At 40.2% G+C, this 18,840-nt stretch overlaps 1 protein-coding gene across 17 annotated transcripts in view; it reads right to left on the bottom strand.

Moving 5' to 3' along the window:
• SOX6 (SRY-box transcription factor 6) overlaps positions 1-18,840 on the bottom strand; it is a 458,734-nt gene that overhangs the window by 390,088 nt on the left and 49,806 nt on the right. For all 17 annotated transcript variants that reach the window (XM_050954523.1, XM_050954527.1, XM_050954538.1 and 14 more), the window contains exon 2: positions 1,023-1,093. The gene's annotated coding sequence lies outside the window, so the exon portion shown is untranslated. The remainder of the gene's footprint in view (positions 1-1,022; positions 1,094-18,840) is intronic.

Below are 18,840 nucleotides of genomic sequence, written 5' to 3'. Positions count from 1 at the left end.
TGTGAGTTTTGATCATGTTTCTTTCTTTGGGGGGAAAACAGCTGTTCTCCCATTTCATCATAATTTTGTGAACAACTTTAGCTGAAGCTCCATAAACAATACTTTGTGCTTTAAAGTTGTGTTGTATTGATTTACTCCATTTATGTAGCACCACCTTATAGTCAGATACAGGGTTTGTCAGGTATTATTTTTGCCCCCATCCCATGAGTTCACTCTTATCACATCTGGCCACATCCAAACACTAAGTAAGTAATGGTACTGAAAATTTTCTGTGCCTTTATTCTGTAGATGTCTTTTCTTCCCTACCGAGCTTCTTGTCTCTAAGGTCCCCAATTCAGAAAAGCACTTAAGCATGTCTTAAATCCCACTGACTTCACTGAAACGTAAACACATACTGAAGTGCCTTCCTGCGTCAAGGCCTAAATAACTACAGTCTCGCGCCTTTTTCTGCAATTGTAAATGTCAGCCTCCTCCAAGTTAAACATGAATACAACTCTGGTTCAGCAGTCAGAGGTTGCCCTGGCATTTTCCCAATAACCTATGTGCATTACGTCCAAGAACTCCACCTTCCTAGCATTGGTGGCCCCAGTTTGCTTCCAGGCACATAGCTCCATCACTGCAGCAAGAAACATTGCTGACGTAAGCCACAGGGTCAGCACAGATTCGCAGAAGTTATAAAATGACAAGCATTATATAGTTACATCTCAATTACTATTAGGAAATTCAACAGACATTCCGAGATGAGGGCAGTGGTGCTCACTCCTTAATTCAGGTATTTATATCCACCCTGAGAGACTGAAATGTAGGATTGCACAAGAACTCCAGAGGGACATTGACTCCTCCCCTCCCATCCCCACCCTCAAAAAAATAAAATGTTTCTAAGTAGTTCGATAAATCTCTTAACAACACATTCTGATTAGTGAGGTCCTAGGATGGTATTTTAATATTGTGCCTACTTTCATGTTAAAATTGTTTCAGACATATATGCAAATAAGTAATGTAATAAATCAATAAATACTTACAAATACACAAGAAAATCAGCCCCAGCACCCAGAAATCACTGGTAAGTTGCTTTTGAATTCATGAAACTGACCTGAAAAATGTAGAAAAAAAAAGTTAAAGCAAAGAAAAACTATCAAAATTGACACATTTAACTTTTTTTTTTATTATAGGAGAGAGGCATTTTCTAACTATGAACTAAACAAAATTGCTGTTGTCACCATTTCAACCGAATAATTTACACAGAATTTGTTTCCAGGAAGCCAATACCATGACAAACAATTATTTCATTGTTCTACTTCTTACACCATAGCAACCCAGTCCATTATGGCTTGTAAGAGCTGTCAGAAATAACAGGCATAGTTATCTTTTTAAGAGGGAAAACAACAAAGAGATTTTTTAAAAGGTTATGGGAACACACATTACTTTAGAAAAATCTGTTAGTAATAGTGTTTTGTAGCTTAACTGTTTTAATATAATATCTTTTTTTGGTATTCTAAATTGGAATACATTTAAGGTAACAGTCATACAACAAGAAAGTTTTTGTTCTACCTCAGGTCTAGATCCCATTTAGAAGCTTAGCCTTGGTACAATGCATTCAGTATAAGGCATGATTCAATCCAACATTCTTTTTCCGCCATACCCCTCAGTTCTGGCTGGAAAGGTAACAGATGCAACTCAAACCCACAGAGCTTGCCTTATAAAATTCTTTAACTAGCACAATGACTCACTTTATGCCTCTAAATATCCATGGTTTCCTCTCTCCAGAACCCCCATGCATTAGAAGGTAGTTCGGCAGTTTATTTTTATTGTTTGGTCTACATACAGCACATATTTAGTTCTTGTGAAAACAAAGAAACTTTGTTTCAAAGCCCTTGTTTTCTTTCCAAAAATGCAGGAGATGGATATGGGTAACATTAAACTGAAAATAATAATGGGCCTGGGCTACTAGTTTAGGTCAAAATCTTTTTTTGTTCCTTGGGAACTATCTGATTAATTTGCAGTTCATAAAATAGTGGGTGTAAGTTTAGTGTAAAAAACATGTAAGTATATTGAAGATGAAATAATCCGTTTTGTTACCCTCCAGTAATGTGTAAGTAACACCTTCCCACCACATTTCTGGACCCTCAAGTGCACATTGCACAATATTGCACACTGCCTACAGATAAGGAGAGAATACCAAACTTATCTTGATGTAGAATATCTTCCTTATCCCATCCACTCACCCTGAACTGCATGTTATTCATTCCAGTAAAGCCCTCCCCCACCCCAAAAGTACACATCTAATTGTGTCTTCTCTCCTGTAATGCCAATACAGAGTCAACAAATCTCATTTGCCATATCATTGCAGTGTTATTATATATGTTAAAAGCAAGTCTGAATCTCATTATCTGTTGATTTATGCCATTAGTGTGCTTTGGAGCCACCAATTAAACAAGGACAGTGGTTCGTAAGGTCACAGTTCATTAATCTGAAAGAGTATAAATACACTTTAATGCACACCACCTCATAGAGAGAGTTTAGGAACAAAGCACCATCACTTTATGGTGGACAAGCAATTAGGATGAAGGTTAAACACACAAAACTTGAAAATTAGCCTCAAAGTTCAGCTAAAATTAAAAATATAGAAAAAAATTTAGCCTGGAAATATGCATGTAAAAACATTAATGTTTATAACAATGCAAGTAAGTGAGAGACAGAACAGGGCTAACTGTGTCCAGTGATCCTGAGCAAATTAAAGCCTGTTGTTGTTCAGATAACACCTCAAAACTGGCAATCAGCTGCAGGCTGCACCATTATGCAGCTAGTCAGGCTGAAAAAAAAAAAATAAACAGCCCAATCTATTCAAAATGGTTTCATCTTAGCTAGGTTGTTATATTTCGTACATCATACAAAATAATAAAAAAAAATGATTTTTCCCTTACTAAATTAACCAAGGAAATGTGAGGGTAAAATAGTGCATCCCACATAATACATTCAAAGTAAATCAACTAAATGTGCAGTAATGTAGCAGCAGTCTACCGGTACAACCAGACTATAAGTAACAATAGTGAAAACACTCCAGACTACCTGGAACACTTATTTACAGTGCAAATTCAAAACATAAAGTACCTTGACTTTAAATGAAGGAAAATTAGAGACAGTTACTAAAATCATGACTCATTTTACCATGCATAGTTATTAGATCAAAAGAAAAACAATATTGCAAATACAAAACTAATCTCATGACTTAATTAACTGAAGTGGTTTCAAGACTTTTTCTTTTTGTATCTGTATTGAAATGCTTTACCAGTAAGCATTGCCCCTTATTCTTTTCCTGCTTGGTTTTTCCAATCAAAAAACTAAAGATGCAGCTGTGAAAGGGAAACAATCTTTCCCCATCGTCAGAAAGTTAACATCACAAATATTAAACCCATGTTGAATATATTTTTGAAAACATGCATTTATTTTTATTGATTAGATAAAGTAGTATAGACTTGACAAGGTAACCCACTGTTCCATGTGTAATATGCACCCCACTTTGTAGCTCATCCATAGAGGACATAAGTCTGCCACTGCTGCCTCATACCAGACAAGATATTTGTGTTTCAGCTCTAGAGGTCTCTGGTTCAAGCCCAGGTGATGACTGAAATGAATGGTCATTGCATAAACACAAGAATAAAGTTCCTCTTCAGTGAAGCATTCCCACTGATTTTTATGGTACTACTCCTATCAGTAACTTAATTGAAATGTGTGTTTGTAGTCAGAATGCTGTACAAACTGATGTCTGAGCTTATTCTTAGACAGCTTTTTGGAAAGCTACTAGCATATTTACTGAAGATTAGCTTGTTCTTTTTTTTTTCCCGCAAGGGACAGAAGTGAAGCTTTTAAAAAAAACAAAAAAAACAAAAAAAAACAACAACCCTGCGCTCAGATTCAGGCACGTTTGCCAAAAAGTGCTCCATATTTAAAGCCCATTGCTCCCCAAACCAATCAAATAAATTATAAGGTTCTTCTGTTGACTCTTTTGTCCCACCCCTTAATTATAAACACCACAGTGAAAGGACCTTGCACCATACCAATCAATTCCAGAATCATGGCATTGTAATGCCCCAACCAGCAGCAGCCACCATGCAATGGGGGGGCATGGCTAGCATGCAGGGAAAGGAAAAAGCAGACAATGCAATGCAGTAGAACTGTACAGAGCTTAGATCCACCTGCCACAACCACAGCACACTCGCTAGTACAACACATTTTGAGAGCACCCTGTGAACTGCGAACATATTGGGAGACGGAATAAAACAGTTCAAACACACTACAGTTAAAACATCATAAAATGTGAAGAACAAAAAATTAAAGCTGGGATTTTCAAAAGGGAGTTAAGGTGCCCAACTCTCATTGAAAGTCAATGGGAACTGGGTACATAACTCCTCTTAGCCCCCTTGGGTAATCCTAGCCTAAGAAGCCTGCCAAAGTGGCATCTTTTAAATATGAGGGATTACAAAAGGGCAAATGGCAATCAGATAAAAGTTGTCCTTGAAAAGGATAAGGGTACGATTACACAGCCCACAGCAGTAAGCCTCTCGGCGCAGGTCAATAGACTCAGGCTTCCAGGGCTTGCACTAGCACTCTAAAAACAGCTGTGCACACGGCATTCTGAAGTTGCAGCTGGGGCTGGGGCTTGAGCTCTGAAGCCTGGGAAGGCGGGTGGCCTTCAGAGCCTGAGCCACAACTTAAAAGCGCTGTCCACACAGCTCTTTTTAGCGCACTAGCACAAGCCCCACAAACCCAAGTCTTTCGACCCAGGTTGGGAGGCTCACTGCTGCAGGCTGTGTGGATATATCCTAAGGGTCTAGGTGTCAGGAGGGATGTACAGAATTCCAGACTAACAAAAAGGAAAACACCAAAATTCAGTGGGCCTGGTTTGAAGGAAAGTTTATTATTTCTCCAGTAGATACATAAATTTATATATTTATAGGATGAAATCCTAGCACCATTCTTTTCAATGAGAGTTTTGCCACTGGCTTAAGTTGGGCTGAGATTGTATATAGAGACTCTATATACAAAGACTACTAGGACAAATTATACCCTCAAAGGCATAAGCACATCTCCACTGACTTCAATTAAAGCTATGCACATACAACCAAGAATTTCCAGGAAACTTTCTGAGAAATTTGCTTTACAAATGTCAGGCTTTATTTGCAAAACCGTACTCCTGCAAATAAAACCATGGACATAAGAAAGACTATTTTCATGAGTAAAAGTTTGCCGGATCAAGCCCACAATACTTAAAGTATCACTATAAATATCAGCAAACAAAGAAACTTCTAACAAAAACAGGATTTTTTTTTTTAGTTTCTTGTAAGTGAACCCTCTTCCTCTTCAATAGCTTAAGTAATTCCAAGTAGAAAATAGCTTGTATTAACATATGATTTCACCACATTTCTCTACAGAAAGCTGAGAGTGTATTCATTTAATAAAAGCTTTCAATAATAATAAAGGACCGTGGTCATTCTAAGATAACCAGATTCTACAGGGAGTGTGAATTTTCTGCAGACAACCATCAGTCAGCACCAAAGAAGCTTGCATGTAAAAAATGGAAGCAGTTATTTAGAAGAAAGCATGGTATCATGTTACGTCATTTAAGAATGTGGCCTATCATTGTGGGCTGCTGGGACCAAACTATGTACCATTCAACAACTGTTAAAAACCTATTTTCAGAATTACAGCAAGATAAGAGATGAGAAAAAGGTATAATACAGACATTGAAGTTATACATTTAGGGCCGGATTCACATAATTTCACACTTTGTATGTGCAAAATTGCACAATTAAAACAGTAATGACATATGCAAGGCCATAATCACGATAACAAAAATGAAGGGAGCACTAAGTTGACTGTGTTAAGCTCCTCTGAGTTGGAGTTCTGTTACATCTACCATGTCTCTTTAGATTTTTACTTATTTGAGGTAAAAGGCAGAGTTTCCACACGAGTCAGTGAAGGATGCTTTATTTACGCTTTATTTACACTAGAGAGCTAGCTGCACCATTAAGGTCTCCCATGTAGCTGCTCTCTCCCGTTGGCATAAACTACTCTCAACAAGAAGTAGTAGCTATGTCAGCAGGAGAGCATCTCCCGCCAACATAGTGCTGTCCACACCGGCGCTTCTGTCAATGTAACTTATGCTGTTCAGAGGGGCGGTTTTTATACACCCCTGAGCGACATAACATTTACCAACAAAAGTGCTAGTGTAGACATAGCCTAAGGTATCGACAATGCTTCCCAGACTGTCTGGAAGTGACATTAAACAGAGTAACGTTGTTATTCATAAGACGCTTTCCTACACATAACATGAGGGAAATTCTGTTACCTTCTCTCTTTGTAATCTTTTACCTGGCTTATATTCTGCTACCACCACAGGAAAAGTAGTTTAGTCTGAGGCCTGGTCTACACTAGGAATTTACATCACTATAGCTCTGTTTCTTGGGGGCGGGGGGAGGGGGTGAAAAATCCATCTCCCTGAGAGAGAGAGCCACAGTGACCTAACCCCTGATGTAGGCAGCATTAAAATCGATGGAAGAATTCTTCCATCAACCTAGCTGCTGTGTCTCAGGGAGATGGGTTACCTGTGCCAATGGAAGAATTGCCCCCTCCCAATCAGCATAACTAGCATCTAAACTGAAGCACTACAGCAGTGCAGCTGTAGCGTTTTAAGTGTAGAGAAGGCCTTAGCCTGCTTACATTTGGTATACATAGCTGTGTGCACGTTGCAGCACTGGCAGAGTCTCAAACTATCCAGCCAAGCTCAGACTCATCCTACCCAGTGAATCTGAGCTCGGACGGCTCACCTGAGTTCCAGGGGTGCTGCAGCATTCAGCTATTTTTACTGCACGTGCATGAGTGTGTAGGCTCACTCCCAGCAGCAGTGTAGATATACCCTTAGGGTTTGTCTACACCGTGACATTCAGGAAAGTTAGGGCAAAATTAACTAAAGGTGTGAAGTTAGTGCACATAAGTAAATACACATTAAAGTAGTAAAGTAGTCTTAGTTTGCTGTAGCTTAATCCAAGGTCCCACTTAAACCAATGGCAAAAGTCCCAATGATATCAATGCAACCAGGATCTTACCCTCTAAATATATACCTGCATCTACTGGAGAAACAATAACAATTTTGCCTTCAAATTCAAGGATCATGAAACAAACTAGGGTCATTTTATTTCTGAACAAGACATCCACACTGGGGTTTAACGTGCTTTATCTTATGCACATTAAACTTCACACCTTTAGCTAATTCATCTTACCTTTCCTGAGGGTCCCCCTGTAGACAAGCCATCAAAGGTACAGTTCCATCAATTAAGGAAAAGCGTTGTTTACTTCATGACTTTCCCTTTAGAAATCCTCCTACTTCATTGCTGTCTAAATATCATCAGTTCAGCCTTCCAAAAGAATCCTCAACTTGATTTTTCTTCCTGATAACTGAAACTGTTACAAAATGATCTATCATAAGAATAGTCAGATCACACCACCTATTGTATCATAGTGTCACAACTCAGTACAAGGTGGAACAGATTACACATAAGGAGTTATAGGACAGAGAATTAGGGCTTGTCTACACGTGAAATGTGACAACAGTGCAGCTGCACTAATGTAGTACATCAGCATAGACACTCCCTACAGCAACAGGAGGGGTTCTCCCATTGGCATTGTTAACCCATCTCCCTAAGAGGCTGTTGCTAACTTGACAGAAGAATTAATTAATCTAATGCAGCCGAAATGGGGATTAGGTCAGTTTAACTATGTTCCTCAGCACCTCACACAACATAGCTGGATTGACTTAACTTCTGAGCATAGACCTAGACTTAGTGGGCTACAGACTGTTGTAATGAGACATAAAACCAGTGTCTCTACTGAGTCCACAATTTTTGTCAGATATGGAGTGATGCTTTTGTGAACAAAGTGTTTGGGTGACAGTGTTTTTGTTTTTTTATCATTTTCCTGCGTGAATTCATTTAAGAGCATAGTGATTGTCTAGTTTGACCTACAAAATCATTGTTGGGGCATTTGATACATCAGATGAGGTATATCACATGTTTTGACAGGCAGGAATAGGAAGCATGGATCTTGATTAATCATTGCGGGATTCATCGCTCTAGCAGTGGAGATAAGGCTACAGGTTTTGCATCTGTTGTTGTGGCAGAGTCCGGTGCTGCTTTGAGTTGGTGTGTCCTGGTCTGTGGGAAGCTTGATTTTTATTATGAGCTTGGTGCGGTTAGGGAGTTATTTGACTGCTAGAAGAGAGGGTTCAGGAAAGATTTTTTCCAGGATGGGTTGTAAGAGTTTGATGATACTCCATATGGGCTCCCATACCCGCTCTTCTGGCCTTCAAATAACCTCCCAACTCGACAATCACCACGCCCTCAAATGAACTCACATAGTAAAAATAAGAAGATCCTATCACCCATGGGCAAACACTTTTCAAAAAACAATCACTCCATATCTGACCTCTCAGTTCTTGTCCTCAAAGGAAACCTGGCACACCACCTTCAAAATGACCCTAGTAACGTAAATTCAGAACTCTGCTAGATACCAAAAATCAGTGACTCATTAGAGACGCTGGTTTTATGTTTCATTATGCAATCTGTAACCCACTTAGGCCATGTCCACTCTAGTGAGCTTATAGCGGCACAGCTGTACCGATGCAGCTGCGCTGCTGTAAGAGCACTTGTGTAGCTGTTCTGTGCCAACGAGAAAGATCTCTCCTGTTGACATAATAAAATCACCTCAATAAGCAGAGTTGCTATGTTGGCAGGAGAACCTCTCCCACAGGCCGGTGCAAGGAATTTTCGCGCCCTAGGTGAAACTTCCACCTTGCACCCCCCCCAGCTAAACCCACCCCCCCCCATGGCAGCTAACTCAGCCCCTCACCCGGGGAGCCCCGCCGCAGCAGCTACCCCCCCCACCGCGACAGCTAACCCCTCTCCCCCCCGTCTCCCAATGGCAGCTAACCCTGCCTGGGGAGACTTCCCCTCTTCCCTTCCCCCAGCAGCTAACCCGGCCTGGGGAGACCTCCTGCGGAAACTAAGCCTGCCTGAGTAGTCCACCCCAGCTCACCTTGGCTCCGCCTCCTCCACTGAGCATGTCGGCGCTGCTCTAATTCTCCTCCCTGCCCAGACTGGCAGCAGTGATTGGAGGAGACTTACAGAGCTGGGCTGTGTGCTCAGCGGAGGAGGCAGAGAGGAGGTGAGCTGGGGCAGGGAGCAGTTCCCCTGTGCAACCCTCCCCCCTTGTTATTGCAGGCAACCCTCTCTGCGCACCCCTCCCCACCCAGCTCACCTCCACCTCCTCACCTGAGGGGGCTTTTAGGCGCCCCCAACCACTAGGTGCCCTAGGCGGCCGCCTAGTTTGCCTAAATGGTTGCACCGGCCCTGCTCTCCCACCAACAGCGCTGTGCACACTAGCACTTATGCCAGCTAAACTTATGTTGCTCAGGGGGCTTGTTTATTCACACGCCTGAGCAATGAAAGTTATGAAAACATAGGCTGCAGTGTAGACAGTCTCATAGTGGAGTAGGATGGTCCAGTGATTAGGACCTTAGCCTGTAACTCTGGAGACCTGGGCTCAGTTCCCAGTCTGCCACAGACCTCCTGCATGATCTTAGGAAATTACTTAGTACCTCAGATCCTCATCTGTAAAACAGGGATACTAGCACTTCTCTCCCTCGCAAGCAGTGTAGTGAGAATAAATACATTAAAGACTGAAGTGCTCAGATACTACAGTAATGGGGTTCATACGGGAACCTTAGATAGACAGTAGTTCTCCAAAACTTTAATTCTGCAAACAACTTCTTAGGAAAAGGATCCTCTGCCAGTCCCAGTGCACAGTTCTTAAAATATTTAATTCTACTGGTCAGGAAAGGCTGTATGGACCACTGATAGATCACTGGCTTATATTATATAATTGATATAGAGTATAATAACTCCGTATGGTCTCTTATGTAAATGCATATGCAGTTTTGAAAGCGTGTGTTATGTCCTCAGTAGAAAACTCATTAAGGTTTCTCTGCTGTTTGCCTGCCTACCTATAAAGCATCCAATCAGTTTAGGATCTAAGTGCTAGATACCAAATTAAGGATCGCTTACTATGCAATTTTATAACATATAGTCCTCAGAAGGCTAATACAGGTACTAAAAGGAATTTTGATCAAAGGTTACTGTGCACTGCCCAATAACCAACTTAAAAATGTTAATATATCTGTCTTTTTAAAATAACTTTTAAAAACTCCAAATGGTCTTCATCCACACTGTAAATTAGGGACATATGAAATTTCACTTTAAAAAAAAGTAGATGCTTAAGCAAACAGAAAAAGCATCCAGAACTAGTAAATCTCTACAGTATTTCTTTGATTAACAATTCCACATCAATTTTTCTAGACGGGGAAAGTGTGTATGTTTTAAGAGAACACAGGGGCAATTAGTCCCAGAATGAGTTTTGTCAAATTATAACACAAATCCAGATTATGTGGCAAAATGATAAAGCCCTGAAAAACATGACGGATTATTTGAATTACACTTGATTTCAGCCAAACTGCCAAGAAGCAATGTCATTCATTATTTGAATATGAGCAAATTCTTCAATACAGTGATCTAGTAGGTTGTAATTCAGAGAGGTATGAAATGTATCTGGAAAGTTGTTCTAGATTGTGATGATCTGTACTCCTGAATTCACCCCTGGCATACTAGTTGCATTTTATTTTTATTGTAAGCAATTCTGACATTTATGCCTCATTATGTGCATTCACTTAAAATCGCTCTCTTTATAGTTAATAAACTTGTTGTATTGTTTTATCTAATTCAGTGTGTCTGAACTGAAGTGTCTGGGAAACTCTATTTGGGACAGCAGGAGTATGAGTATCATTTTTATTAATTAAATGATTAACTTTATATAAGCCTATATAGTCCAGGGAAGCCCTGGGCTGCACAAGATATCTGGGACTGGGAGCACGTTGGGATCATCCTCCAGTGTAATTCAAGAGTGAATGGCTGCAGCACTCACTCAAAGTAGCTGGGAATGACCAACACTTGGAGGCTCAGTGGGTGAGCCGAAAGGAGTGGTGGCTACAGCAGCGAAGTAGTGAAACGGCACCCCAGCTTAGAGGGCAGGGGGACACAACTACTCATGAGACTGGATCTTACCCTGGGCAGGTCACATAGATATTGCTGGTTTCAGAGAAGAAGCATTGTTCAGAGGATATGGCATCAGGGACAGATCCTCAGAGGTCGAAAACTGCGTAGTTCCATTGAAGTCAATGGAACTACGATAGTTTGCACAAGCTGCAGATTTGCATTCTGGGGTCTACTCCTAGTGCTGCCCCTTATATGCTGTGTGAACTTAGGCAAGTCACTTCACCTCTCTGTGCCTCTGTTTCCCTTCCCACACTTAGGTCAACAGAGCCACAGCACTCCATGACTGCCATAGCAGTTTTCAGGTATCTAAAAGGGTGTCATCAGGAGGAGGGAGAAAACTTGTTCACCTTAGCCTCCAATGATAGAACAAGAAACAATGGGCTTAAACTGCAGCAAGGGAGATTTAGGTTGGACATTAGGAAAAAGTTCCTAACTGTCAGGGTAGTTAAACACTGGAATAGATTGCCTAGGGAAGTTGTGGAATCTCCATCTCTGGAGATATTTAAGAGTAGGTTAGATAAATGTCTATCAGGGATGGTCTAGACAGTATTTGGTCCTGCCATGAGGGCAGGGGACTGGACTCGATGACCTATTGAGGTCCCTTCCAGTCCTAGAGTCTATGAGTCTATGAGCTGTGCCAAACAAACCTCCAGCAGACACAGCTAGGTCAACAGAAGAACACTTCCATCAACCTAGCTAACATCGTCAGGGGAAATGGAGTTCCTACAACGACCCAAAAAACCCTTCCTTTGCGGTAGGAAACCGCCACACCACAGTGGCCTACCTCCATCACCACAGCTGTGCCCCTAGTGTACACATAGTCTTAGGCTGTTTTGTATATTTAGACTGTAAGCTGTTTGAGGCAGAAACTGACTCTTACTCTGAGGTTGTATAGTGCGAGCACAATGAGGTCTTGATCTTCAGTTGGGGCCTCTGGGTGCTACTGGAATATAAAACAGCAACACATACATCAATTGTGTTAGTTTAATAGTCTAATATATTTTTCTTGATAAATGGTATTAAAATCAATATACTGTTAAAGACTGTTTGACTCTTTTTGTCAATTTGAACCATATGTCAGGTTTTCTGCTATTTTATATTTAGAAGGATGTTTGAAATATGTTTGCTAAAGGCATGGCTTACTTTATTTTAAAAGAGAATGTACTCTTTCAGCCAGTCATATTCTTATCAAACACAGATACATGGCAACCGGACAGTGAAGAGTATAAAATTTTACTCAAACCTGTCATTTAACATGCAGTTAAGTGTCTTTAATGAGCTTCATGAGATCTGAACTGGACAAAATTAAAACTCAATTATACAACAGATTGGAATCATATTGATTTGTCTGAACCTACTTCAAATTAACTTAATCTACCTTTAAAAGTAAATATTCCATGAAAATTCATTGCAGTACCACTTTCTGGATAACTTAACGTCCACTGTAACTGATCTCCTCTAAACATATAAAGGGCCTCAAGACGGGGGGAAGAATAAAAATTAAAAAAAATGTTTCAGCTACTAGATTTTTCTTGCTAGTTCATAGCTTCAAGAATGATATAGAGTCGTGGTCAGTAAAATAAAATGTGAGGGTTCCATTTATTGCATGCAAAAACTGAAGTTCAGAAGATATGCTGTGTTTTTGCCTAGTATGGAGAGGTTTATGGTACATTTTCACAAGGGTTTTTCACTTGTGCATGCAAAGATGTTACCCTGTTTAAAATGCAAGTGCAGACAATTACAACTGCAAAGTGGGGATATGCATAGCCCCACGTAGAGGGTCTGAAAAAATTCCCTTTTAAGGCCAGAATAGTGCAGAATCTCCATGTCTCAGCTCTTCAGACCTCACAAACCAGACTCCTGGGGGAATTCTGTGTCACTGCGCAATGCAGAATTTTGCACAAATTAACATTGTGTGTTCAAAATTTCCTTTCCATCCACAGAAATGGGCTGCAATGCTGTTAGCTGCCACTAGGGGCCACTCAACCCAGCATAGCCCAGATCACACATAGAAGACACTGCAGGGAGGAGAGAGAGGGAGCTAGCAGGTTTCTGGCAGCTGGAGTTTCCAGCATATCCTGAAGGAAAGAGAGGACAGCATGCAGGAAACTCCATGCAAGCCTGCGCGGAGCATCAGGCTATTTCTCCCTCTGGATCCCTGGGCTCTGGGGGAGGGAGTGTCTGGGCAAGGGGGGGGGCGTGGCTGGGCTCTGAGTGGGGGAGGGGTTGTGGGTGTTTGGTGCCCCCAGCTGGCACAGGGTGGTGGGGGGAAAATGGGGCAGAGAAGCAGGAACTGGGTTGTCATAGGGGTTTCTTTAGCTCTCTACTCCTGGGTGGATTTTTTTGTTTGTGTCTGTATTGTTACAGACATTGCTGACATTATTTTGAAATTAGTTACCAAAATAACTGCAACTGGCGTGATTATGTAGTGTTCTTTTGACTAATAAAATTTGCAGAATTTTAAAATATTGTCTGCAGAATTTTTAATCTTTTGGCACAGAATGATCCCAGGAGTAAAACCAAAAATTAAAGATAGATGAAGCAGTTTGGATTTAAATAAAAATAAAAGACCTAAAGATTCACTCACACCTTGAGCCCAGATGAACCCAAGCAGATTGCAAGCCATGTCTGTGTTGCATTCTATCTCCAAGTCCATGTTTTTTATTTTTTGAAAAATCTGTTTCGGAAAGAATGTTAAAAAAAAATGCCATTTACTCTCACCAATGCTGGATGTCATACCAGGAAATTGTGAAGGTCCTCTGGTGCACAATGCCCAAAACTCTCTGAAGTTGAGATTTTCAAGGCCATCGTAGCAATTCAGTTATCATAAATTTTAATGAGAGTCAGCATCCAAATCCTTTAAAATCTCAGCGTGCGTGGCTGCACTAGGGGTCTAACTTCAGAGAGTGCCTGAAGGACAAAATGCCTCTCCATGTCACCCCTTTACTTATGTTTTGCTATGAGACACACAAATACAACTGGAGTCTCCAGTCTTAAAAAAAGGAAGAGACTACACATTCTAACTATCCATCTAGACTCTTGTTTATGAAATAAATTTCTCCTGGCTGATAGTACAGACCTAGAGAAGACGGCCTGTTTGTCCAAATTTTAATCATTCTTCAAACGTGCATAAGCTTTCTTGTGATAATCAGCTAAATAAAAACCTTCCATTTCAACAGCTCATCCACATGGAATCCAAACTACTACATATATCGTGAGTCAGAAAACACTGAAAACATGGTATACACAGATATCAGCAAGGACACTGCTCTTCATTCTGCCCTGTGGACCATTGCTCTTGTGACCATCACCAGGAAGTCAAACCTGAAAACAAACCATTAAGCCAAGTTTCTGCTCTTATCCATCTGCTGAAGGAAAAAAAATAATCTAGAGGAAAAACATGCAAATGAGTTTGCCAGACCCTCCAAAAGTAGAAACTTCTCAGCCCCATCTCCTCCTCAGCTAGTGGAGAATTGTGGTTTATGGGTATAAAATATAGTTACTGAAGGAGACAGTTGCACCTGAAAATGATATCAATCAGAATGGGATCCACACTTTGGGAACTTTTATCCAAACAGAACCCCTGTTTCTGTAGAATTTCACCTGTGCAATCCTATCAAAAGCATGTTTCTTCCTGGTGTTCATTAGCTAAGAATTCTGGTTTTCTAAATCTTCTCAGCCTTGGCCAGTGCAAGAAATTTTTGCAAACTGAGTTGATGCATGCTTGCCAGAGTTAGAATTCCTGGAAGACAATATTACCTGTCAAATAAGCACAACAAGGGCCTTCTCCCTAGCCCCAAACTATCCAAAACCACTTACGGACACTCACGATTCAACAGGTTAAAATATTTAAATAGCTCATCAACAAGTGGCCATGAAGAAATGCTTTGAATGAGTCTGTGAAGACTGGCCACATATTCAAAGCGTGATTTTTGTAGTATTTTCTAAGAGCCCAATCCAGCGAAGTGTAGAATGTCTTCAACCCTCATTGACTTTACTGGGAATTGAAAGAACTCAGCACTTTACAGCACTAAGCCTAAACTACAAACATTTAAATTAGAGATTCTAGTTTTTAAACAAATGGTGAAAACTAATTGGGGATATTTCTTAGATTCTGTATGAGATCTTATAAAACTATCTTCCAGGCATTTGAAGGCACTTACTAGCACTGCTTGCAATCAGTGTGCCCCAGGCTACCAGCACTTGTCCCCCGCATGAAATTGGCAAGCATTGATGCAAAGCTGACAGCTAGAGTGGTGACTACTGGGAGTTTTAAGGATGATATTTTTAAAATGTAATCGTAACATCAATTTAAAACAACACAAAAACTTAGCATAAGTCTGTAGAGCAAACAAAAAAGTTTCAAAGTAACACATCAGCATGAAATTTCTTATGATTAGATACTGTAAGTGCTTTAATTAAAACCAAAGAAAAATTGGGCAGGGGGGGAAGCAACATATATAGAAAACTTGTGTTTCTTTAAAAAGAAACTTCTTAAAGAAGAATCTCTCCTTGGTTGTGCCAGATGAAGAAGCTATTGCTGTGGAATTTGAGGGTGTTTTACTTTAATGAATACCAGAGTAAACAGTACAGTAACATCCCACATAAATGATTATAGTACAAGTTATAACTTCTCCCAGGCAGGTACAATGTATGTATCCCTCCTTTTCTGTAAATTTTTCTGACTTCTTTATTTTATTTTAACCAGGCATACTTTACTTCCTTGAGCAAGAAATATTTCTTTTTGCAGGTGACCCTGCCCTCTTTTTGGCACACACACATCCCTTGGGAATGCAGTGGATAGTTAACTATTTGTGTAGAAGGAAAAAAGTCTTTAGAGAATCAAAGAAAGAAAGCACTTTGAAGCCTTTTATCACCGTCTTTCTTCAGCTGCACAATATACATTAATAGAACTTTCCCTTTTGCCAATGCTTATTTTTCTGTTGCCTGAATGCTGAACCTACAAAGTTCTGGTTAAAGCTTTAATGGATGCTATTATAATTTCAGGTATTGCAGTGATAAACAATCATTGCTTTCAAGTAAAATCAAGTCCTTTGCTTTGTTTGGGCCTGACTTTCATAAAATAGCACCTAAAGATGCCACCTATCATAAGGGCCCCATTGTGCTAGGCACTGTATGAACACTGTGAGAGAGACTGTCCCTGCCCCTGCTCCAAACAACCTACAGCCTAAATAAAAAGGTTTTGCACTTTACAAATGTCATTAGACATCCTTTTCCATGTGACTGAATCTGGTCCCTTGAATTAACATATCAGATGTTGGGGCTCTCGTTCTCTCAAAAGTAGTAAGACACTCTGTTTGGAACTTTGGGTAAAATCCTTTCCCCACTTCAGTCAAGAGCAAAACTCCCATTTACCTAGATGGGGCTAGGATTTCACCCATTGTCCTCTAACTGTGATAAGAATCATAGGATATCAGGGTTGGAAGGGACCTCAGGTGGTCATCTAGCCCAACTCCCTGCTCAAAGCAGGACCAATCCCCAGCCAGATTTTTGCTCCAAATCCCTAAATGGCCCCCTCAAAGACTGAACTCACAACCCTGGGTTTAGCAGGCCGATGCTCAAACCACTGAGCTATCCCCCCATTGTGAACCATAGCTATTTTCAGAACTCTGCTTATGGAGCGTCTAAAACTCTGATAATTCATTGCATCACAATAACTAACACCACCACATTGCACATATATAGCAATCTCAAAGCACTTTGCCAACAGTAACCAATTAAAGACCCATATTCACTTTGGATTAAATTCACACCAGTGCAGAGGACCAGCACAAAGCTTATGCACCACCTCAGCCATATTTTGACGCCCTCAGTGCGTATTTAAGCAATGTTCAGTCCTTACATGGCCCTCTGCACAAGAGAAAATTTCACCAATTGAGCAGTGCCCTAACACAAGTAATCTCTTCAAAATCAATAGCCTGCTCAACATGAATAAGGTACTAATCACTGTGGGCAAGAAAGGCAGAGTCTGGATAAAAAACGTACAAAATTTTGCAAAGTAGGTAGGAATGCTAGTAAAAGGTATTAGGAATAAAAAAAAATATGAAACTACATCATTCAGAGTGAGGTGAACAGAGTCTGTACTATACTGACAGTGCATGTACAAAATTTAAAATCATATTACATACACACAAAAGTATAAATTGGCTCAATGCCAACAAAAGATTCTTCCATCCATCATGTCTGATGCACTACTCAACACCCACTCCCATACCTGGAAAAAACAGCTACGCTTTGCAGCAAACCTCTGCTGTGGCAGACTAAATAACATGCTCTGAAGACATGACCCAAAAGTATTTTTGGTTTTGTTCCTCACTGTGGTGTGACAACATTAAAAGTATGATCTTTGTTTTACAGAACATAACTTGCACAACCAGCCCTAAGTGAAGAACAAGGGCTACGTCTCTGGAAAAGAAGGTGACAAAAGTCACAAAAGGCTCTATTACAAACTAATATATGATTGAGAGAGGCAAACATTTGATATTCAGCCTTTAGGCCTGTCTGGAATTTCTTGGAAACAAATTTTAGCATTGGAGAAGCAAGCATTGGAGAAGCATGTAGAATCAACCAAGAATTTGTCTTTAATGACAGAGTTTTATTTCAATGAAGTAAATTACCCTTTAGCATTCAAACAAGCTGTATGTTTCTGTTATTGTACTTTCATTTTTCTGTTTGTTCTTCCGCATTTAATAGTTTGGTCAGTCTATGTCCCTGCAATTCTTCTGTGAGGGAACATTACTCTTACCCAGGTCAGACCAGCTGTAGGAAACAATAAATACCTTGGTGAGGTGCTTCTTTAATTAGACCAAAAAGTCTTTGGAATATTGGTGCTGCAAGAGAGGGGACGCCAACAAAGTGGCATGCTAAAAACATCCTGTTAAGGTGAACAGAAATTTAACATGATGGAAACAAGCAAACTGCTTAAACTAAACCAACACATAGAGTGTTCATTATATAGAATTCTTGTTTTGGGAGTAATCATTTTCGGAGCCCCTGGTATTGGCTACAGTGAGTCTCTTAATCTCTCAGGTCCATACTAAGAAGCTGGATAAATCTTTAAAAACAAGCAATATTTAATATGTTAACATTGTTGCTATAATCCAGATTCTTCCCTCCCTGTCTCTGAATTTGCCTATTCTACTGTGATAGAAAAACATGCAGCTATAGAATTTGATTATTAGAGATCTTTGGAGTTTACCTCTCCTAGATCCTTGATGTTCCCACCCAAAAGAGTCTGATCATCGGAACCATCTGGTGTTCTCTCTGCACAATTACCAAAATATGGAAAACATTTTTACTTGGCACTTGCATTTGGTAGACTCTTGAGTCATTTTTTTTTTCAGTAAGAAAATTGCCAATGCAGCTCCAAGACGACATCATCTTGCCAAAGCCTCAAATGGAGATTTCAGCTCACCAGAACCCTGCTTGTACTCAGACAACTTCTAGTAAAACAGAAACCTAACATGAATATTCTGGCAAATACAATGTTGACAAGTCAGCTGTTGTCCTCACGTCCACACACAAAACTCCCATTGCCAATTTGGTTATTCTTCTCCTCCTCTTTAAAATGAGGATTCAAAGAATAGTGACTCAGTCAAAGCTGATGACAAGGACTGAAGTGAACTGCCTAAGTTCAAAACTATGTTTGCTTCATGAT

Source organism: Gopherus flavomarginatus, chromosome 5 (assembly GCF_025201925.1).
Source record: "Gopherus flavomarginatus isolate rGopFla2 chromosome 5, rGopFla2.mat.asm, whole genome shotgun sequence".
NCBI classification, from domain to species: Eukaryota; Metazoa; Chordata; order Testudines; family Testudinidae; genus Gopherus; species Gopherus flavomarginatus.
This window is presented reverse-complemented; position numbering and strand designations above follow the sequence as displayed.